Here is a 24,730-nt window from a genome sequence, read left to right as displayed (position 1 = left end):
CCAAAGTTATATTCTCGGCGTGGCCTTGAAAAGAAAAAGACATCTCTTGTGAGGAGACAATGTATCAAAGGAATTTATTAAAAGCAATGGTAATATCAGTCCAAAAGCGAACATTCTAGCAAAATAAATACACAAAACCTTGCCTTGGATATTAAACCATAGATTATATGAGACTGCAGGGTGTCCTTGAAATTTGCCTGGGGGATAAATTGGCAGAGGCCACCATGTTGGGCCGTGAACAGAACACATCTTCTTGCTGGAATAAGTAATCCACTAAAACCAAGGACCCTTCGACCAGGCTCACACAGCCGGCTCTGCCTAGGCCCACCTTGCTGACAGCAAAAGAACACAGGTGTATGACAAAAGGGCCACCTGCTTCCTATTATAGCCATGTCACCTAGCATCCGGCCCTCATCTTCCTGGAACATAGAGACCAGATCCTGGTTCCTTTCAGCCCAGGGCGGCCACAAGTCACGACATCGCAGTACCCCAGGACCACAGACACACTTGGCTCTCACACTTCTCCATTTTACTTTTCTAGAAACAAGTGGTTCTAAAAAAGAGGAAGACAAAGACTGTCTGTAATTTGTCAGGAATTTCAATGACCGAAAAACTTTTGCATTTTTTTTCTTTTTGCAGAAAAAATAATTGGCATTCCTCCAGGTTTTAAGAATGTGGTTAATGCAGAGAATGACAGAAAGATAAAGAAGTGTATATGTGTGTGTGTGGAGAAACAGCTCAGAACACCCAGGTTCAGATAGGCCTGGTGCTTTAAGCCTCATATCAAGGTTTCTGGTCACACGGGTAAGAAAAAGCATTTTGTCTTGACATGGAATGAATGTTCCCACAGGTTCCATGGTGTTTCTTGGAGCTGACGTGTCGCAAAAGTGACTCTCGGCGTCCCAGAATTGTGCACACATACCAGGAAGCCAGTCTCTACTCCCAAACTCACTGCACTAAAAGGGGCTTTGGAGAGGATATCAAGAATCATTTTGCAATTGGAAAATACGAGGGGATTTTTTTTTTTCTCCTTTCAGATACACAGAATACTTACCAAACGGGAGCAGAACTTTTTTTTTTTTTGAAATGTGCAACTGTGTGAAACTTCTCTGGTTTCAGATTTACACAGAAATTTGGAACCATCTTGTTTTCATCCAAACAAATTCAAACTGAAGAACCTCTTCACTAAGCTGGGAGCATATTTGCACCAAGAAACCGATGTTTCCTAATTCATTAACCTACAAGAATTTGAGACCCATTGAGCTTACTAACCGTGCATAAGCTAGCAACTGGCTTTGTCTTTATTCCATTTTATCCAGGGCTGACTCTCCACATGTACTGTCCCAGGAACAAGGTGAGAGATTAAAAAAAAACCAAAAACTGGCGTGATATCTATTCTGTGCTCTTAAAGAACCATTTTGGATTTTTGAGGAGCTTGGTATCTAGTTGGGGCTGGATGAATGGTTATAGCATAACATAGCCATAGTTATGTCACATTATAGAAACAATATATAATAGAATTACAAATTATTTTATATGGTCATAGAAATATGCTTACATATAAATCCAATGCAGATTTACATCACTGAATATATTACTATAAAATCAGTACCAATTTTAATTTTTTTATATAAGTAAATCACATGTATTGTTAAAAAATCAGCAATACCAAAACAAAGTCTTCCCCCATCTCTACCATTTTTCCTCCAAAAAAGAAATAGCTCTTTTTATTGATGAGTGGTACATACTGGGTATTCCATATCAACAGATATATAGACTTGCTTCTTTGTTTTTAATGGTTGTGCGGTACTGAATTGTAAAGGTATTTTATATTTCATTTAATGTACAAATCTAAGTTGAGTTGTTTCTAATCACTACCCCAAACAAAGCCACAAAGAGCATATTTTTGTGAATATGTGTCAATGCACCTGAAAGATAAATGGCTAAAGTGGAACTTTCAGTTGAAAGAGTCTGAATCACGTTAAGTTTGATACATACAGCCAACTTGTCCTACAAAGAGGATGTACTGATCTACCACTCATGTGGATCATGTATGCACAGTGCTTTTCCCCATTCTCATTTGCATTTTGCATTTTGTTTATTATGAATAAGTTGAGAAACTATATTTAATAGTCCCATGTGTTTCCTTTTCTTAAAAATTGTCTAATTTTCTTTCTCTATTTTTTCCACTGGATAGTTCTTCTATATTAATGATTTGCAGAAGCTCTTTATATCTTAAGGAAATTAGTCTAAGATACATCACACATGATGTAAACTGGAGTTTTAAATTTATAAAAAGTAAAATGTATCTATCTTCACCTTAATGGCTTCTGGATTTTGTGTCCTACGTAAAATGTCTTTCCTAATTCTGAAATTACTGATAGAGGGAAATGACACTGAAGAGTGAGGAATAGCATCAGGTAGCAAAACAGCTCAGGAAGAAATGAGGCAGGGAAAGGAGAAAGGACCAGAGTGGCTGGTGGCATTAGCAGGGTGAAGAGTGACATGGGACATGCCGGATGGGAAAAGATCAAGAAGAATGATCTGTGGGAAGAATGGTTTTATGTGATCAAGGAAAGTACTTAACCTGATTTATGCTCTGAAAACATCACAGCGGTATGAGTGAGGGATGGACGGGTGGCCAGGGAGGAAGCAGGATATCTGAGCCCAGGGAAGTGGTGCTGGCGGCCTGGATGAGTGTGAGGCAGCTCAGGTGGAGAGGAGTGGGTGGACTTGGAGCCCCTGTACTGGGCACCGAGGGTGAGGAATCTGCCATGAAAGAATGCCAGGTGGATGGAGATCCCATTCTAAGGTAGCAGGAGAAGCTGGAGGTGAAGAGCAGCAGAGACAAACAGTTCACTTTTGGGCATGATAATCTTAAAGTTCCCTTGAGAAATCCACAGGAATTCACATCAAGAAGCAGCTGTCTAGAGGAAGGTGGTGTTTGGAAGAGAGCTAGGTAGGTACTCATAGGTACCTGGAGAAGTTACTCAATCTTCCTCACTCACAGCTTCTTCCTCTGTGAAATGAAAGAAATAACTCAGAAGGAGACGATGTAAAACTATAGTACAGGGCCCAGTGGCACATAGTAGGTGCTCCAAACACGGCTCTATCTCTTCCCTTCCTCCTCCTCCCCCCACAATCAAATACATCCATGCATGCAGGTGGTTTTTTTTTTTTTGGCCATTTGTAGGATCTTAGTTCCCAGACCAGGGATTGAACCAGTGCCCCCTGCGGTGGAAGAATGGAGTCCTAACAACTGGACCACCAGGGAATTCCCTTATTTTTTAGGTGGTTCTTTTGTATCAAAACGGTGCATGTATTAGTCTACGAGCCCTGCCATAACGTACCACAAACTGGGTGGCTTAAAGAACAAAAGTTTATTTTCTCACAATTCTGGAAGCCAGATGTCCAAGACAAAGGTGTTGGGTCAGGGAGGGCAGGTGGGGTGTTGGTTCATTCTTTCCTTCTGAGGTCTCTCTCCTGGACTTGCGGGTGGCCGTGTTCTCCCTTTATCTTCTCCTTGGATCGTCTTCCTTCTATACATGTCTGTGTCCAAAGTTCCTCTTATAAGGACACCAGTCCTATCAGATTAGGATTCACCCTAATGACCTCACGTTACCTTAATCACCTCTGTAAAGACCCTATCTCCCAATGCAGTCGCATTCTGAGATCCTGGGGGTTAGGACATCAACATATGGCTGTAGGCGGCACACAATTCCAGACACCACAGTGCACATGGTAAGTCAGGCCCTCCGCTGGACCCTGAGGATACAGAGGTGAGTGGGGCTCAGTCCTTGCCCTCAGGAGCACAGGGTCCAGAGGGAGATCAGTAGCCAAACATGTGATCAAGTAGTCAGTCTAGTGTCATCAATCAGAGAGAGCTAGGGGTGCGGGCTGTGACAGCCTGTGTGTGAAAGGGTCAGGAAAGTAGCAAAGGGCAAGTATTTGTGCCCTCCTGGGGAGACAAGTGCAAACACAATGGTATATATCAACTACAAAGAGCGAATGCTATTTTTTTTGACTTTCATCGAAATGTAACCCACGAACATTTTCACACCAGTGATATCATTCAGCCATCTGAAGGGCTCACGAGGAAGGCAGGGTAGGGTTCACTGTCCTGCTTTCATATCTGGGGAAACTGAGGCACAGACCGGTGCAGTGATGTGGGTGCCCATGCAGCCCTCCTTTCAGACACCATCCCACCACACAGGAAAACAACGCACACAGGAAACACTTGGAAAGAGGTAGTATGAGGTGGAAATCCTGAAAAGAGACACTCGAAAAAGCCAGTCTGAAAACCACCAGAGCCACACGGATGTGAGAGTTTCTGCCCAACTGTGAAAGAGATTAAACCCCACTGGCTCCTCCCGGCTGCCCCACGTCCCCCAACTCTGCCCACTGCAGCTACTGTCAGGGCAGGAGTGGTGCCAGGCATCACAAAGGCAGGACCCTCCATTACCGAGGAGTTCCTAAAGGCTCCTCTTATGGCCCCATAAAGTCACTCGAAGACAAAGAAGGTATAATTAAGCAATAATGACCAGGACCCGTAATGGCATGTCAAAGGCTCAAGCCTTGACCCTCTAGTTGCCTATGAGGAGGCTGGTAAAGATGGATAAACAGATCATTATGGTGCCTATGAACCTTGGAAGTTCATCTGAAACACTCTTGTTCATCATGCTCCAATCCAGCCTCTTCCATTCATAGAAAAGTAAGAAGGTTGGCACATGACATGGGTTTTATTTCTACCGTCATTTCCGGGCCAAAATACTGAGGTCTTAGGTTATCATTATTGCCAGGGAAACTCAAGAAGTTGACTTGGGTTTTGTCTTTAAGTGTCCCTGCCCGTTGGCTCTGCGAGAAAGAGAGCTTCCCCACCCCACCGTCCACCACTTTCCCCAGTTCAGGTCCTTGCGGGGCAGTCGCTCTCTGACATAATTCCTGATTAAAATGGTGAAGGTGCCCTCCTCTGGATGAGTGAGAGTGTGTGTTTATGTGTGCGTGTACGTGTGGATACACATATATGCACATTTGTAGGTGGGGGGCTGTGTGTAGAAAAGAGAGGTCAAGTTAAAAAGTAGGGGGTTAAGTACTGAGAAATTAAATGAGAAAATCCTAAGGCCAGTCTGGGGCCTCTGAGCCCCGGAGAGCAGCCCAGAACACTCACCATTTTTTCCCAGTAAATTATTCTTGATTGTCTCGCATGCATGCTACAAGACAGACTTACGTTCTATTTGGAAGAAGAGAGAAAATAAAGATTCAAACAGATAAAAGCACAAGACTATTTCAGTTTGCAGGAAGCGCTAGGAGGGGAGTGATGCAGGGTGATTTGGTGGAGTCGGCCATTGGGCAGCTGGGATGAATTTAGCTCCAGGGATGGGGAGCAGTGGCCTTGGAGGGGAGACCCAGGCACCAAGGAGGATTCTGGCAAGTGGAGATCAGGGGTCAGAGTTCTGGGCTGGGGGCAGCAAGTACACAGGTTTTAAGGCGAGGGCAAGCTTGGGATGTCAGGTTGTAGAATTGCTCTTTTTTTCACAGTCACCTTCCCCAGCCTTTATCAATTTTTGCTGTTCTTGTTGCTGTTGGTAATAAGCCTGATCTCTTCTGTGCTACGGAGAATAAAAAAGTCCTGTGGTGAAATTTGGGCCATTTGGTGGAGGCGAGCCAAGGACGACTCTGGAGCAGACTCAGGTCAGCATTGTAACCCAGGAACCTGCTCCCACACCTTTGACAGAGTCTCTAAGTAATGGGCCTGCTGTCAGGATTCTTCTGAGACCAGTTAAATTAAGTTCCTGCTTTCCATCACAGAAGTTCTGAGTTCATTCCGGGCTCGTCTCTCCTGCTTGGCAGAAACTGAGCAATCAGCAGACAGACAGAGAGAGAGAGATTCAGACAAATTAAGAGAAAAGTAATCGCAGGATATATATGAAGGCACCCGTGACTGACAGCATGGTGTACGCCCCTGAGCTGGTGCTTGGAGAGTCAACCTCATGTCCCTCAGGAGGTGACACAGAGTCTGCCTCCCCCGCATCTCAGAGGCTGACATGCCTGGGCTGAGAAACTTTGGAGGGAACCCTGCCTCACCCTCGAGGCCTCTCGGAATACCTGGCACTGAAGCCAGCATCCCGGCAGGTGTGGACCGCGCCCAGCCAATCAGGAGACAGCAGGATACATCCTCCTCTGGGTGCTGGGGTATGCCCAGGCTCTGCCCAGGGCTCCCAGGATGGATGAGGCTCTCCTGACAAGAATATGGAATGAATGGAAATTCTAAGAGCATCTCCAAAGAGAACACTCTTGCTGACAGTTTGAGAAATGCTCTGAAATTGTAGACAAGCATTTATGTTCTCAGACTTATAAGAATCCCCGGTCCTGGGAGAGGAGCTATAGTTTTCAACAGATGCTCCAATGTCTGTGATCTCCAAAACATTAAGAGCATCCGTAGACATTGCTTCCTTTGCTGGTCAAGACAGTCCCATCTCCTCCCCTAGAGATGCTCCTCATCTTCCAAGACGAAGCAGTTCTGTCCACGAAACTGTTCCTGACAACCTCTCCCTTCCTTCTCTGAGTGGTCCCGGGACCTGGCACATAGCCCTCCGGTCCAGAGGGTGATCCCTCAAGGACCCCGATGATGTCTTGTTTGCATCTCCATCCCCGGGGACAGTTCACTGCTTGACATATACCATGTGCTCAGTAAATATTTCCATGAATGAATGAATGAATGAATGCAATTGTGCTTCAACAAAGATGCCATCTGGATGAGCCACTCTGAACCTGTCTGTCCTCATCCTAAGATATCAGAATAGAGGCTGAGATGTGTTCTTTGATCTGCAGCCTCCTGGAATTTGGAGAGCAGCCAAAGCCCTGTCCCCAGATGAGGCATCCTCCCTGGATCGCCAGCGTGATGAACACTCTATGTAAATCAAGGAAATGGCATGACAATCATGCTCCTTAAAAGTCAAACTCCCACATTCGATTATAAATTAGAATTAGATTATCGAGGAGGTGGAGGAAAGTGTCATCTGGGTGAATTGCACTGGTGTTAACTAAATCCTGTCCTAGCAAAATGCAGTTTCCCATCATCTTTAGTGTTTGAGTGGACAAGTCCTGGGGCCATTGGCCTTGTTTATCGTCACCAATAAATATGTCTGTCACCATTGCCATTTCTTTGCTGTGCTAGATTGCATTGTTGGCTGCGATTCTTTGCCCTCCCTCCTTCTATGGCCTTATCAAGGGTAGGATGGATTTCTCTGCCTTTGACTTTGGTCTTGGCCATCAGATTTGTTTTGGCCAGTATTGTATGAGCAGAAGTGACACTGTGTCCATTCTGAGTCTGGGCCCCAGGGACCTTGTGTGTTCCCACTTGTCCTTTTACTCTTCTGCCACTACAAAGAGAGGACCATATGTGTCCTGGAGGAAAGGAGCAGGGCTGTCCCAGCCAACAGATGCATAAGCAGTAAATACTTATTGTTGTAAATCATAAGGGCTTGTGGTTGCTTGTTTTTCAGCGTTACTGTGGTAACAACTAACTGATGCATCCCTGAATTACTTTTTTACTGGTATGTAACAAATTATCATAAACCTAGAGGCTTAAAACCATATAAATTAATTACTCACAGTTTCCCTGGGTCAGGAATCTGGGTACCAACTAGCTAGACCTTTTCACAGTCTCACCAAGTTGAAGTCAAGGTATTGGCTGGAGCTACAATCTCATCTGAGGCTTGATGTCCTTTTCCAGGCTCACTGGTTGTTGGCAGAATGCAGTTCCTTGTGTTTGTAGGGCTTCTATCAGATCTTTGTCACATGCCCTCATCCATAGTTTCTATCACAATATGGAAATAGATCAGCAGGAGAATCTCTCTGCTTTTAAAAGCTCACCTGACCAGGTCAAGCCCATGCAGGAAAATCTCCCTTTGGACTAACTCATAGTCAACTGATTGGGAACCTTAATTGCATCTGCAAAAAATATATTACATGTGACCTGACCATGGGCGTGACATCCATCATATTCAAGAGGATGAGATTATGAAACGTGTGTACACCAGGGGCAGGAATTGGGGGGAGGGAGGACATCTTAGAACGCTGCCCACCACAATCCTCACTATGTAGAGTGATGTAGAACCCCGTTTCACTTAGCCAAGAGTTGCTTTGTGAAAGTTTTATGTTTGAGGCCAAAGGGTACTTGCATCTCCAAATGTAAATAATTTTTTTTACATTTTTAAAAGATTTTTTCCCTTTATCTTTTCCCATCAGAGTTTGACAGAAATTGGACATGGAGCATTTTTAGCCTGAAGGAAAGGTCATTCTTCTCCCCAAGCAGCAAACCCCAGAGCATGATAGATCTTGGCAGGAGTTCAGGGGAAAAGGTCAACAGGTAGAGATAACATGGAACACCCGAGAAACAGGTATCAGTAAATGTGGTTCTTGGAGCAGTGGACCACATCACACAGAGTCCCTGCACTACAGTGCTCTGGGTGTGCCAGTACCAGCCCCTGATGGTGCATCCACTCTGACGGCCACATAGAAAGTGAGCAGTTCCATGATATAACTGGCTTTGGAGTCAGAGAGATCCTGGCTTTATAACATTCAAGTTATGACCAATTGCTCTAGACACACACATACACACACACACACACACACACACACTCACACACACAGTGGAATTCTAACATTTCTATAATGAGCACTGATGACTTTTTCTGGGTTTGAGTCCTGACTCCTCTTATTGACCTTGGGAAAGTCACTTAACCTCTCTGCACTTCCGTTTCCCTATTTATAAAATAGCAATGGTAACAGTAACAATAATAACAACAACAAGATCAGCTACATAGTGTTGTGAGGATTAAAAGAAATCATAGATGCAGCAAGACTAACATGGTGCTTGGCTCATACAGACACCTGATCAATGGCCAAGGTCAGATTTCCATCATTCCTTCCTTCCTTCTTTCTTTCTTTTGTTGATCACATTGTCATACTCGGCTAGACATTCCGGGAAAATGAAAGTGAATTAGGCACAGTCCCTTCCCTTAGAGGGATGAAGTCAAGTGGGGGAAACAGAATCAAAGGACTACTTCCACACAGCACTTTAGATTTTATCCCCACTCCCCCGAAAAGAAAAAAGAACTTAGAAGCTTAGAAAGAAACAAGGAAGGTCAAGGAACAAGGATGAAAACTGGGGAGAGGGAGTGAATGCAGAGAGAAATGGGATGATGGAAGCTCTGTAATTCTACCTTTGCATCTCACCAAGTGCTGGTCCTGCCCCTCGCAAGGAATGTGCCCTTGGCCTCAAGGGCACCAAAGATGGGTGACTTCAGAACCGTGAGGTCAGTGAGAAAGGCAGCCCTCGGAAAATGAGGATCAGCTTCTGCAGCCCAACCTCCTTCCTGGAACTTCTTTGTTTATAACCGGCAGTACATAAACTCGAAATTTTAATGCAGGTTCAATTCAGATGCAAATAGCTCTGTCCAAGTGGTAAATGCGTAAGAAAGACCAGCGTGACAGCAGGGACATTATTCCTTCCCGCCCCATTTCAGCGTTCTCTGAATCACGGCGATATAAGTTTGGGGAGTGAGCTATCACCTTCCTGTGTGAGTAATGAGGGACCATCCTCCATACGTTTTCCCTGTGAGCGGGATGGCAAATCCAATTAGTTATCTCTGAGGACAACCCGTAAATATTATCAGGATGTAAAATATTGTGGGCATTTGGAAAGAAAATATAGTCATCTAAATATTGATGTTTTTCAACTGAGACTTGGAGTTTTCCAGCAGGAAGCAGCTTAAGACATACCTTGCTCAGTCTTCTTGGTTCAAAGATGAGCGGTAGAGGGTCCGGTAGGTTCAGTTTTTGTTTTTGTTTATTTGTTCATCCATCCATGCATGAGCTAAACAAGCCCAGAGGCCCGCCTCTTCACCAGGCCCTGAGGAAGGGCTGGGAATTCAAAGACAAATAAGACACAGAGCCTGTGATTGAGGACTGCACATCTACTGTGAGAAATAGACAAACTGACCATTTGCATTTGAGTGATGACTATAAAGACAGGTAAACCCAAGGCTCTAGGAGGACCTGGCCTGGGCCTCCAATCCAGTCAGATGTATCAAGGAAGGCTTCCTGGAAGAGGTCACATCGGAAAAGAGTCTTGACGATTGAGCTCATCTGCTTCTGTATGCCTGGCATCTAGCACAGGCCTAGCACCAGACGGGTGTGCTCAAAATATAGTACGTATGAAGAGATGATCATTTGGGGATTCAAGTTACTATTTGCAAAGGCTGTAACTCAAATGGCTCCAGAGGCCAAAATGGTATCTTTAATGAGTAAAGAGATCAGATATGAGGTGCCAGGGAGGGGTGGAGACTGCGGCAACCTGCAGAGCACACACCCCCTAAGAACAGCGCCTGTGGCTTCCACGCACCAATGTGGGCTCAGGGTGGCCAAAGCTCTCAATTTATTCAATAGAAGTTAGAAATCTACATTTGTCTTATGAAATCTCCCAGCTTGTATATGTCAGCAACTGATTCCATTTTTTAACGCCCTATGAAGGCTCAGCAATATGGATCTGTGGTCTGTTTGTGGCTCAGGGGCTGCCAGTTTGTAACTTCTGATTTATTAAGTCCTAGGAACCTTACCAGTGGTGTCTGCATTACCATCCTTGATCTTCTACAAAAGTTAATTGTAGAGATGGGGCCTTTGAAGTGCCCAGAGGTTAATAAACATGTCCCTGTGTTTCCACATCCTTCTCGATGAAAAATTGAATGAATGAATCAATGAATCAATGAATCAATGAGTCAGACAGCAGAGCCGAGGAAGGGGTTTCCAGGCAGAGGAAACTGCATTCCTGAAAGCCAGGTAGATGGGAGCATGGGTATTCAGGAAACTGCTAGATTACAGATGCAAATGGGGGAATGACGGAATTCGAGATCAGAAAGAAGTAGGGATCAGGCCATGAGCTTTGAACGCCAGACCAGGAAGAGTGAACTTTATTCTGAAATTGATGCACAAGAATTCAGGCCAGTTTCCCAGTCGTTCTGTGACTTTTTTTTCCCAGCTCTGGAGTGGGGACAGCTGGAGTACCTACTTCACAGGGCTGTCGTGACCACCCCGTGAGCAGATAAGTGAGAACAGGGCCTGCTGTATGTCAAGCGCTCAGTACTGCAAGGCCATCGTCATGCTTATGTCACTATTTTGTCAGCACTGACCTACCTCTGCCCTAGAGCATGCCCAGGCCACACCAGCCGGTCCTGGATATAGAAAGTAGCCAGGCAAATGATAGCACTCCAGTTCCCAAGAATGTTACCTTGTCAGGGGTACCAGGGTCTCCGTCAGGGTCTCCTTCACTCTGTGTTCCCAGCGAACAGCTGAGTGCTCCAGTCACACTGGGACACTTTGACGCGTTACTTGGGGATACGGATTTATGACTCACAGTTATCTGTGCCCCCCAATGGTTTAGACTTTAAAGAAATAAACACCTACAGAGTTTTAACCTTGCTAAGTAGTCATGACAGTCCCAGGTACCACTTATCTGCCGGCCCCTCTATCCAGGACACCCTGACAAATTCCACTCATCTTCAGGGTGACACCAAAAGGCAGCCTTGACGATCTCCATTGCCCAGAAGAAGAGACCGAGGGTCCTAAAGTTCAGTGAGTTGCCCGACAACACACGGCTGCTGGGTGGGGCAGCCAAGTGGGGGCGCTCGGCGCCGCTCTTTCACTATAGCCCCGGGGTCCAGGGTCCTGGCACCCTTAGCTGGCCGGTCCTGCAAAGGCTTGGGTGCGAAAGGTCTCCGATTTAGAGTAGGAGCTGGGTGAAGAAACACCGCCCCAAAGGAGAGATCAGAGAGGTGTCTCCTTGCAGTAAAACCCACCCTCATCCATGTAACAGCTGCTTTCACCCTCACCCCCCAGATAAATAAATAAACCCAAGAAGCAAAAGAAAAAAAAAAAAAGTTTCTGACTTTCTGTAACCTTTTCTTAGAGTTCAGGTTATTTCTTTAATGCATTTGTCTGCTTTAAAATTGTCTCCTTAGCCTCTCAAGGGAAACCAATATAATACACCATCACATTTCTCACCGGAGAAAAAAGAACACTTACTCTTAATAGGTGGCAATTTTGCCAGATGTTATTGACATAGTAAGTGCGAAATTTCCGTGATACTCAATGCAGAGTGTAGCAGATTAAAGAACAATGAAGCACAGTGCAAAATGAAGTTTCAAAAGCCGCAGTGTCAAAGTCAGGGAAGGTGTGAAAAAATTACATCTTCGAAACACCATTAAGAGCAAGTTTACTAATTACTCTGTCCGGCACAAATTTCAAAGTAAATTCCCCAAGACTAGGGAAAGTTTTACAAGTGTTATTTTTTTTTCCCTCCCCACTTGTCAGCATTTCTTTCTTGGTGGCAGAGAGAGAGAGAGAGAGAGAGAGGAGGAGAAGCTGGGCTAGGTCACGGATTGCTTTCCTTCTGGCGCAGATGAAAGGCAGCCGGTGGGCCAGCTCTGAGATGCCCACTGACCTGTCTTCTGGACACCCTCTGGTAAATAGCCAAGCCCTGTCCAGCAACAGAGGATCAACAGGCCAGACCCAGTGAGGGAGGCAAGATGGGCATGGTGCCCCTGTGAAGTACCCCCAAACCTGCTCCCCCCAGACCAATCTGGAGATGAGGAAACCAAAGCCCAGGGATGACAATTACACAGACCTGGGTCTCAGAGGCAGGTCTTCTGTTCCCCGCATCTCATCCTCTGCTTTTTCTCCCCAAGACATCAGTCAATGCTAAATTGTTTTTGAGGCAGTGAAAATCCTTTTCCAAATGAAATCGGAAACAAATATCCAAAATACGAAACAGATAAAAGCAGGGCTTTCGTGCTTGGAAGTGAAGGCAGGCAGATTGTTCAGGGCTCCAAAAGTATCCCTTGCTCCGTGTTTCCCTGTTCTGTGGGGTCCTTGAGTGAACTCCATGGGTAACCTACATCTGAGCGTGTGAACATGCATGCAGGTGCCCACGTGTGCACACAGCTGCACGCACACACACACACACACACACACACACGCACACACGTATATAAGTGACGGGGAAAGGGCTCATGGAATTTAACAGATTCTCAAAGAGATTTATGATTCTCCCCAAATTAACAGAAATCAAACCTTCAATAAATATGTAATGTTGATCCTGCTACCGAAGTCCCACGGACTCCTTTGACAAACGGACTTATCCACTGATATCCTGACTTAATAAAAATGACAGCTCCTGGGAATATACAGTAAGTACCAACTTATTTTTTAATTAAACTTTTTATTTTGAGATCATTGTAAATTCACATGCAGTTGTAAGAAGAAATGCAGGGAAATCCAGTGTTCCCTCTACCTGGTTTTTCCCCCAGTGACTATATCTTGTGTCACTAGAGGATGGATCAAACCAGAGTCAGGAAATTGATACAATCTACCCATCATATTCCTATTTCCCCAGTTTTTCTCATTTGTGTGTGTCTGTGTGCATGTGTGTGTCCGTCGGACTTTTTTTTTTTGAAGAAATGTTCCTTAAAGGAGCAAATGCTGAGTAAAAGGACTTCCACCTCTGGGGGAGAAAGGAGATAAAAGGTGGGGGAGTGTCCTGTGTCATCCTGAACACAGTGGATCTAAATCCAGGCTAGACCCAGAACAGGCTGACTGCAGCATCCATGGGGGCGGCTTCAAGGCCCTGCCCGGCGGTGAGAGCTGCTCGCTAGACCAGCAGGTGCCTCACTCACCAAGAACTCAGATCCCGCTGCCCCACTTTATAGATGAGAATTATTGCCCTGAGCGTTGCTGGGAGGCAAACGGTGAGAAAGTGCCAAGAGTGGCCTGCATCCCTCCAGCTCTTGGCCCTATAAATGGTTGTTGCTCTGATTCCAGAGACTTCCCTCCTTCAGACAGCAAGAACAGACATGCAAACAATACTGGGCGGTGCTGCCTTTGGGGGGAAATTCTTCACTTGGCAACCTGGGCTTAAATCCCAACTCTGTCCTCTTATTCCCCTAAACCATCCCCAGCCCTTCGAACACACAGACCCCGAGACCTCCAGCCACAGAATCTACGCCCTGCTGCCTGGGCCACTGGATCAAGTTCAACCGCTTCATCTCCCAGCTGGGGAAACTGAGGTCCCAAGAACAGATGGGAAACTCTGCATCCATCCGAACATTGAAGCCAAGTGTAGCTATGACATCCAGGATACAACGCCATAACCCCAAGCCGTGGACTTGGTCAGAGCACGGTTTGTAAATAACCTCTCTGAGCCCAGCTTTGCCATCTATATCAGAGGTTAGCAAACCACTTCTTTAAAAAGCCAGAGAGTAAATATTTTAGTCTCCTTCCCAACTACTCAACTCTGGGTTGTACTTTGAAAGCATCCATAAACAATATGTCAAAAGTGGGAGTGGCCTGTGCGCCAGGAAAATGTGATTTGCTAAAGCAGGTGGAGGGCCAGATTCAGCTCAGGAGCTGTAGTTTTTGGCCATCCTTGATCTATGTAACCAGTAAATTCATAGTTGCCTCCCAGGGCTATGAAGATGCATAACAGAGATGGTACACATGGAATTCTTTAGAAGAATGACTGACATAATTGGTGCTCAAGACACCAATTATGTGTCTGGATATTATGCTTTTTTACATGATGTATAGTATTCAGACATATATAAGATGGTGCAATCCTAGAATGAAGCTCAGAGAAGGGCAAAATATCCATCTAGAAGCTTTCAGCAGAGACCTGTGTGTAGGGAACAGGAATTCTGATCTTTAGGTAGATCTTGTGTTTACATTTCGAAGGGGCTCTTGACTCAGCAAAGGTGAAAACACATTTAGTTATGGCCTGTGACGTAACGATACCATATCTGGAGGCCTAAAGACAGCTCCATCTTAGCAGGAGCAAGTTCAACGATGTGAGAAGCTTCCCCTCATCCCCCGGAAAATCCAGACTCAGGCAGCAGCCAGAACAGGCCAGTTCTCAGAGGGCTACAGGGAGAGCCCCCTACAGATGTGACCTCTTAGCTGAGACATCAACACAGGTCAGAAGGATTCAGACAGAGCACATGACCAAGAGCAGAGGGAATGACAGGTGCAAAGGGCCTGGGGCACAATACCAGCACGTTTGAGACAAGGAGAAAAGGCCAAACAATAATGCAGAGTGAGCCCTCATCCAGCTGGGTACCAAACCAAGGCAAGGCAGAGAAGTCTTCATGGAGGAAGTGACCTGGGTGTTGAAGGATGAATAGTAATTATTCAGAAGGAAAAGCATTTCAGGAGAGGAGCAGAGAATTCAAAGATATAGACACCAAGGAGAGGGTGGCTTCATATAGAATTTCAATATAGGAGAAATTTTAAGTGGTGAAAAAAATATGGCTGGCAAGCTCACAGAAGGGATTGTACCTCATCTTCCTTTATAGAACTCAAGGGGATCAACCATACAATGGACCTGCCGGTATCAGGAAGAAAACCACCCTTCTATGGAAGAACAAGCCTCACTCTTTTGTGATTATTCAAAGGCCCTTGGCTTCTTCACAGCAAAGAAAAATGTCTTTGGCAAAGATGTCTCTGAGACTGTGCCTGGCCATAGCCTCGTGAGGGCACCATAAGTGTTTGCTGAGTGTATAAATAAATATATGAACAAGAAAATCTAAAAGCTCTACCCTGGAATTTCATTTTATATCTCTAGATGTAAAAACAAAACAAAACATTAAAAAACCGAAACAACAATTTTAGTTTAACGATAAGACACAAATTGTCCAGCCTTCCTTGGAAGAAGAAAATCATCTGCACTCTTCCATCTGTGTTTGCAGCATGATGTCACGAGGGCTCAGAACGATCCACACTGATAAGGGTCCCATTCATGGGAATCTTCTAACTCTGAACACATCAGCAGTTGCTTTCCTTTTATCCGGCTGAAGATGTCTCCTTGGCTTTCTCCTTTAAAATGCACTGATCGTGCTTCTCTCCTTCTACACCTCTTGTCATAAACTGGACTTGCCTCTCTCAAATCATCTTTGAACCAGAAGTCACATTAGTTCAAGTTCACATTTCTGCTGAGACATCTGGGTCTCAGCAGCTATCCCAGAGATGGAGATTAAAGATATAGAGGAGATGGTATAGCCGCAGCACCCCTTCTTGGGGATGAACAGACCACATCTGTTTGGAAAACCTTGGGGAGCATCAGAAAACCTTGGGGAGCATCAGAGGTGGGCATTTCCCTTTCATCTGAAACCAGATTCTTTCTCAGGGATCTCCAACAAGCTGTCAACTGCCATGAGCACCCAAGAGTCAATGTCCCAGCTGTGCCCAGGAGATGGACAAAGAATTGTCAGTTGAAGGGGGTGATCACCCCTTTTCCTTGCGGGAATCTCTGTCTGATCTTCTTCAGAGCTACCCAGTACCGCACATGAAAAGTCAGTCTGGGAATAGGGTTTTGTTTCATGGGTTCCAAGCAATTCCCATCAGGGTGAACTATTATAATGCCATGGCGATCCAGCAATCCCACTCCTGGGCACATATCTGGAGAAAACCATAATTCGAAAAGATGCATGCACCCCAATGTTCATTTCAGCACTATTTACAATAGCCAAGACATGGAAGCAACCCAAATGTCCATCGACAGAGGAATGGATAAAGAAGATGTGGTGTGTGTGTGTGTGTGTGTGTGTGTATATATATATATATCACAATGGAATATTACTCAGCCATAAAAAAGAATGAAATAATGCCATTTGCAGCAACATGGATGGACCTAGACATTATCATACTAAGTGAAGTAAGTCAGACACAGGCAGGTATGACCCAAGCCCACATGTAGCATGCAGTCTAGTGGAGAGACAGATAGAGAAAAATAACTACCCTTGTGCATATTCCATGAGACTTCGTTGAGTTATTCGTCCATTTGTTGAGTCAACAATTATTCATTGAGCACCTCCTGTATTCAGGGAGTCTGCACATTCTGGTGTGTGTGTTGAAAGAGAACCCCCTCTTGGCATAGATGACCTTGATCAGTAGGATACCATCTCATGGGGACTGGCCAGTGCTGCTGGGGTCAGGATGGAGCTCACCTGAATGAGGTCTGGCCCCATTCTGACCCTACCTCACATGGGTCCCTACATCTCCTGATGTGTCAGTTTCTCACCTGGAAAATGCAGGGGGTGGAGCTCAATCCCTGTGTATCTTGAGAAGGTCACAGGAGGTAAGACACGGGGAGGCTCTAGGTGCCCTAAAGATATGATAAACAGAGAGTAGCTTGACATGATGGCATAGTGGCTTGGTTACTTTGGGCAGACCTGGGGTCAGTGTGAGCAATTCAAGCTCATTTGCCTGGAACTTTCCTGGTTTTAGCACTGAAAGTCCTGACTCTCAGGACCCTGTCCTGAGTAAACCAGGATTGTTGATCACCGGCTATTGTCATTTGAGGTCACCAGATATACCTTGGAGGATCTCTCTCCCCTTTGGGCTTCTATCTCAGTGGCTTTCAGACTGGCTGCGCTGGACAAGCTTGAGAAATGGAAGCGCTTGGTAAGATGCCATTTCCGGAGTAGAATTCCCCAGATCAGGTGGGTGGTCCAGGGCTGCGTGTTGAGAATTGCTGTCCCTGCTCCAACTTTTCATTTAGAATTTATCCTTTAAGAAACGCCAGGTTGCCTTCTTGGAGCGCCTTGTCTGCAGCAGCTATTTTCACATTTAATTCTTGCCACGATAACCCCATTCCTTGCCCCATCATAGAAAGGAGGGTGGAGAGAAGCAGAGGCTTGTAATACAAAGGAGAAAGGAGGGGACATAAGAGAAATGCAGGGGGGGACAGAATCACATCTGTTCTCTGCCCTCATTCTTGAGCTCCTTTTGTTTTATTTTGTTTTGTTTTTAGAATATGTCTTGAATCCCGGGGCTGGTTTTGAACCACAGTTGAAAGAAGATGCAGGACAAAAGCCTTAGGAGTTATCTTCATGGAAGATTCATGGACACACTGCAATTTGGGGGCTCCCTCCTGCCAGGGGTACCCTCTCCTCTCCAGTAGCCTTAGCTTCCTCTGCCCCTTCGGTCCTGGCAGGGTACCAGCTCTCCACAGTTACTGGTCCCTGGGCAGGTCACCGTCTCATGCTGATTTCTGAATTCTGCCCACGTCATGGTAAACAGTCCCTTCACCGACCTCTCCCAGTTGCCTGCCAGACCTGCCATAGGTTCCAGAGCACCTCTCGCAATCCTGCTGGAGGAGACTGTGCAGAAGCAGCAGGATAGGTAAAAGTAGGGGCACGGGGGAGGGCAGAAAAGAAAGAGCATAAAATGTTCATCTCTGTGGGAATGAGCTGGTGATTATGTCACGGCTTCTAGATGACCTGCTCTGCGGTCTTCAAACGGTGCACAGGAAGAGTTCACGATAACTTGAACTTGATATCACGTTAACATGAAGTACACAGAATGCAAAGTACACACCGCAGGGTGTCCTGTGCATGAAACAGCTTACTAAACAACAGATCACCACATATAGAAGATTGGAATAAAATACACCAATGCATGATGGGACTTTGCAGAGTTTTTTTCCTTCGTCTTTCCACTTTCCAATGTATTTTAAACTTTCAAATTTGAGTATCTATAAATTTTAGAAATGAAAAATAAATGAATATTTTCATAAAATGATTTTTTTTTTCAAACATCTTTATTGAAGTATAATTGCCTTACAATAGTGTGTTAGCATCTGCTTTATAACAAAGTGAATCTGTTATACATATACAATATGTTCCCATTTCTCTTCCCTCTTGCATCTCCCTCCCTCCCACCCTCCCCATCCCACCCCTCTAGGTGGTCACAAAGCACCGAGCTGATCTCCCTGTGCTATGCGGCTGCTTCCCACTAGCTATCTATTTTACATTTGGTAGTGTATATATGTCCATGACACTCTCTTACCCTGTCACATCTCACCCCACCCCCTCCCCATATCCTCAAGTCCATTCTCTAGTAGGTCTGTGTCTTTATTCCCGTCTTGCCACTAGGTTCTTCCTGGCCTTTTTTTTTTTTTTTTTTTCCCTTAGATTCCATATATATGTGTTAGCATACTGTATTTGTTTTTCTCTTTCTGACTTACTTCACTCTGTATGACAGACTCTAACTCCATCCACCTCATTACAAATACCTCCATTTCGTTCCTTTTTATGGCTGAGTAATATTCCATTGTATATATGTGCCACATCTTCTTTATCCATTCATCTGTCGATGGACATTTAGGTTGCTTCCATGTCCTGGCTATTGTAAATAGAGCTGCAATGAACATTTTGGTACATGACTCTTTTTGACCTGTGGTTTTCTCAGGGTATATGCCCAGTAGTGGGATTGCTGGGTCGTATGGTAGTTCTATTTGTAGTTTTTTAAGGAACCTCCATACTGTTCTCCATAGTGGCTGTATCAATTTACATTCCCACCAACAGTGCAAGAGTGTTCCCTTTCCTCCACACCCTCTCCAGCATTTATTGTTTCTAGATTTTTTGATGATGGCCATTCTAACCGGTGTGAGATGATATCTCATTGTAGTTTTGATTTGCATTTCTCTAATGATTAATGATGTTGAGCATTCTTTCATGTGTCTGTAGGCCATCTGTATATCTTCTTTGGAGAAATGTCTATTTAGATCTTCTGCCCATTTTTGGATTGGGTTGTTCGTTTTTTTGTTATTGAGCTGCATGAGCTGCTTGTAAATCTTGGAGATTAATCCTTTGTCAGTTGCTTCATTTGCAAATATTTTCTCCCATTCTGAGGGTTGTCTTTTGGTCTTGTTTATGGTTTCCTTTGCTGTGCAAAAGCTTTTCAGTTTCATTAGGTCCCATTTGTTTATTTGTGTTCTTATTTCCATTTCTCTGGGAGCTGGGTCAAAAAGAATCTTGCTGTGATGTATGTCATAGAGTGTTCTGCCTATGTTTTCCTCTAAGAGTTTGATAGTGTCTGCCCTTACACTTAGGTCTTTAATCCATTTTGAGTTTATTTTTGTGCATGGTGTCAGGGAGTGTTCTAATTTCATACTTTTACATGTTCCTGTCCAATTTTCCCAGCACCACTTATTGAAGAGGCTGTCTTTTCTCCACTGTATATGCTTGCCTCCTTTATCAAAGATAAGTTGACCATATGTGTGTGGGTTTATCTCTGGGCTTTCTATCCTGTTCCATTGATCTATATTTCTGTTTTTGTGCCAATACCAAACTGTCTTGATTACTGAAGCTTTGTAATATAGTCTGAAGTCAGGGAGCCTGATTCCCCCAGCTCCATTTTTCGTTCTCAAGATTGCTTTGGCTATTCGGGGTCTTTTGTGTTTCCATACAAATTGTGAAATTTTTTGTTCTAGTTCTGTGAAAAATGCCAGTGGTAGTTTGATAGGGATTGCATTGAATCTGTAGATTGCTTTGGGTAGTAGAGACATTTTCACAATGTTGATTCTTCCAATCCAGGAACATGGAATATCTCTCCATCTATTTGTATCATCTTTAATTTCTTTCATCAGTGTCTTATAATTTTCTGCATACAGGTCTTTTGTCTCCTTAGATAGGTTTATTCCTAGATATTTTATTCTTTTTGTTGCAATGGTAAATGGGAGTGTTTTCTTAATTTCACTTTCAGATTTTTTGTCATTAGTGTATAGAAATGCAAGAGATTTCTGTGCATTAATTTTGTATCCTGCTACTTTACCAAATTCATTGATTAGCTCTAGGAGTTTTCTGGTAGCATCTTTAGGATTCTCTATGTATAGTATCATGTCATCTGCAAATAGTGACATCTTTACTTCTTCTTTTCCGATTTGGATTCCTTTTATTTCTTTGTCTTCTCTGATTGCTGTGGCTAGGACTTCCAGAACTATGTTGAATAATAGTGGTGAGAGTGGGCAACCTTGTCTTGTTCCTGATCTTAGTGGAAATGGTTTCAGTTTTTCACCATTGAGGACAATGTTGGCTGTGGGTTCTGTCATATATGGCCTTTATTATGTTGAGGAAAGTTCCCTCTATGCCTACTTTCTGCAGGGCTTTTATCATAAATGGGTGTTGAATTTTGTCAAAAGCTTTCTCTGCATCTATTGAGATGATCATATGGTTTTTCTCCTTCAATTTGTTAATATGGTGTATCACATTGATTGATTTGCGTATATTGAAGAATCCTTGCATTCCTGGGATAAACCCCACTTGATCATGGTGTATGATCCTTTTAATGTGCTGTTGGATTCTGTTTGCTAGTATTTTGTTGAGGATTTTTGCATCTATGTTCATCAGTGATATTGGCCTGTAGTTTTCTTTCTTTGTGACATCTTTGTCTGGTTTTGGTATCAGGGTGATGGTGGCCTCGTAGAATGAGTTTGGGAGTGTTCCTCCCTCTGCAATATTTTGGAAGAGTTTGAGAAGGATAGGTGTTAGCTCTTCTCTAAATGTTTGATAGAATTCGCCTGTGAAGCCATCTGGTCCTGGGCTTTTGTTTGTTGGAAGGTTTTTAATCACAGTTTCAATTTCAGTGCTTGTGATTGGTCTGTTCATATTTTCTATTTCTTCCTGGTTCAGTCTCGGCAGTTTGTGCATTTCTAAGAATCTGTCCATTTCTTCCAGGTTGTCCATTTTATTGGCATATAGTTGCTTGTAGTAATCTCTCATGATCTTTTGTATTTCTGCAGTGTCAGTGGTTACTTCTCCTTTTTCATTTCTAATTCTATTGATCTGAGTCTTCTCCCTTTTTCTCTTGATGAGTCTGGCTAATGGTTTATCAATTTTGTTTATCTTCTCAAAGAACCAGCTTTTAGTTTCATTGATTTTTGCTATTGTTTCCTTCATTTCTTTTTCATTTATTTCTGACCTGATCTTTATAATTTCTTTCCTTCTGCTGGCTTTGGGGTTTTTTTGTTCTTCTTTCTCTAATTGCTTTAGGTGCAAGGTTAGGTTGTTTATTCGAGATGTTTCCTGTTTCTTGAGGTAGGCTTGTATTGCTATAAACTTCCCTCTTAGCACTGCTTTTGCTGTGTCCCATAGGTTTTGGGTCGTCGTGTCTCCATTGTCATTTGTTTCTAGGTATTTTTTGATTTCCCCTTTGATTTCTTCAGTAATCACTTCGTTATTAAGTAATGTATTGTGTAGCCTCCATGTGTTTGTATTTTTTACAGATCTTTTCCTGTAATTGATATCTAGTCTCATAGCGTTGTGGTCGGAAAAGATACTTGATACGATTTCAATTTTCTTAAATTGACCAAGGCTTGATTTGTGACCCAAGATATGATCTATCCTGGAGAATGTTCCATGAGCACTTGAGAAAAATGTGTATTCTGTTGTTTTTGGGTGGAATGTCCTATAAATATCAATTAAGTCCATATTGTTTAATGTATCATTTAAAGCTTGTGTTTCCTTATTTATTTTCATTTTGGATGATCTGTCCATTGGTGAAAGTGGGGTGTTAAAGTCCCCTACTATGATTGTGTTGCTGTCAATTTCCCCTTTCATGGCTGTTAGTATTTGCCTTATGTATTGAGGTGCTCCTATGTTGGGTGCATAAATATTTACAATTGTTATACCTTCCTCTTGGATCGATCCCTTGATCATTATATAGTGTCCTTCTTTCTCTCTTGTAATAGTCTTTATTTTAAAGTCTATTTTGTCTGATATGAGAATTGCTACTCCAGCTTTCTTTTGATTTCCATTTGCATGGAATATCTTTTTCCATCCCCTCACTTTCAGTCTGTATGTGTCCCTAGGTCTGAAGTGGGTCTCTTGTAGACAGCATATGTATGGGTCTTGTTTTTGTATCCATTCAGCCAGCCTGTGTCTTTTGGTGGGAGCATTTAATCCATTTACATTCAAGGTAATTATCGATATGTATGTTCCTATTCCCATTTTCTTAAATGTATTGGGTTTGTTATTGTAGGTGTTTTCCTTCTCTTGTGTTTCTTGCCTAGAGAATTTCCTTTAGCATTTGTTGTAAAGCTGGTTTGGTGGTGCTGAACTCTCTCAGCTTTTGCTTGTCTGTAAAGGTTTTAATTTCTCCATCGAATCTGAATGAGATCCTTGCTGGGTAGAGTAATCTTGGTTGTAGGTTTTTCTCCTTCATCACTTTAAGTATATCCTGCCACTCCCTTCTGGCTTGTAGAGTTTCTGCTGAGAGATCAGATGTTAACCTTATGGGGATTCCCTTGTGTGTTATTTGTTTTTTTTCCCTTGCTGCCTTTAATATGTTTTCCTTATATTTAATTTTTGACAGTTTGATTAATATGTGTCTTGGCGTGTTCCTCCTTGGGTTTATCCTGTATGGGACTCTCTGTGCTTCCAGGACTTGATTAACTATTTCCTTTCCCATATTAGGGAAGTTTTCAACTATAATCTCTTCAAAAATTTTCTCAGTCCCTTTCTTATTCTCTTCTTCTTCTGGTACCCCTATAATTCGAATGTTGGCACGTTTAATGTTGTCCCAGAGGTCCCTGAGACTGTCCTCAGTTCTTTTCATTCTTTTTTCTTTATCCTGCTCTGTAGTAGTTATTTCCACCATTTTATCTTCCAGGTCACTTATCCTTTCTTCTGCCTCAGTTATTCTACTATTGATCCCATCTAGAGTATTTTTAATTTCATTTATTGTGTTTTTCATCATTGCTTGGTTCCTCTTTAGTTCTTCTACATCCTTGTTAAATGTTTCTTGCATTTTGTCTATTCTATTTCCAAGATTTTGGATCATCCTTACTATCATTATTCTGAATTCTTTTTCAGGTAGACTACCTATTTCCTCTTCATTTGTTAAGTCCAGTGTGTTTTGAGCCTGCTCCTTCATCTGCTGTGTGTTTTTCTGTCGTCTCATTTTGCCTATCTTACTGTGTTTGGGGTCTCCTTTTCACAGGCTGCAGGTTCGTAGTTCCCGTTGTTTTTGGTATCTGTCCCCAGTGGCTAAGGTTGGTTCAGTGGGTTGTGTAGGCTTCCTGGTGGAGGGAACTAGTGCCTGAGTTCTGGTGGTTGAGGCTAGATCTTGTCTTTCTGGTGGGCACGTCCACATCTGGTGGTGTATTTTGTGGTGTCTGTGGCCTTATTATGATTTTAGGCAGCCTCTCTGCCAATGGATGGGGTTGTGTTCCTGTCTAGCTAGTTGTTTGGCATAGGATGTCCAGCACTGTAGCTTGCTGGTCGTCGAGTGAAGCTGGGTCTTGATGTTGAGATGGAGATCTCTGGGAGATTTTTGCCGTTTGGTATTACGTGGAGCTGGGAGGTCTCTTGTGGACCAGTGTTCTGAAGTTGGCTCTCCCACCTCAGAGGCACGGCCCTGATGCCTGGCTGGAGCACCAAGAGCCTTTCGTCCACACGGCTCAGAGTAAAAGGGAGAAAAAATAGAAAGAAAGAAAGAAAGAGGCTATAATATAGTGAAGTAAAATAAAGCTATTGTAAAGCAAAGCTATACAGACAAAATCTCACCCAGAAGCATATACATATACACTCACAAAAAAAAGGAAAAGGGGAAAAATTAATATCTCCTGCTCCCAGAGTCCACCTCATGAACTTGGGATGATTCGTTGTCTATTCAGGTATTCAACAGATGCATCACATCAAGTTGTTTGTGGAGTTTTAATCCGCTGCTTCTGAGGCTGCTGGGAGAGATTTCCCCTTCTCTTCCCTGTTCGCACAGCTCCCGGGGTTCAGCTTTGGATTTGGACCCGCCTCTGCGTGTAGGTCGCCTGAGGGCGTCTGTTCCCCGCCCAGACAGGACGGGGTTAAAGGAGCAGCTGCTTCGGGGGCTCTGGCTCACCCAG

This window comes from Balaenoptera acutorostrata, chromosome 3 (assembly GCF_949987535.1).
Source record: "Balaenoptera acutorostrata chromosome 3, mBalAcu1.1, whole genome shotgun sequence".
Lineage (NCBI taxonomy): Eukaryota > Metazoa > Chordata > Mammalia > Artiodactyla > Balaenopteridae > Balaenoptera > Balaenoptera acutorostrata.
Note: the sequence above shows the minus strand (reverse complement) of the source record.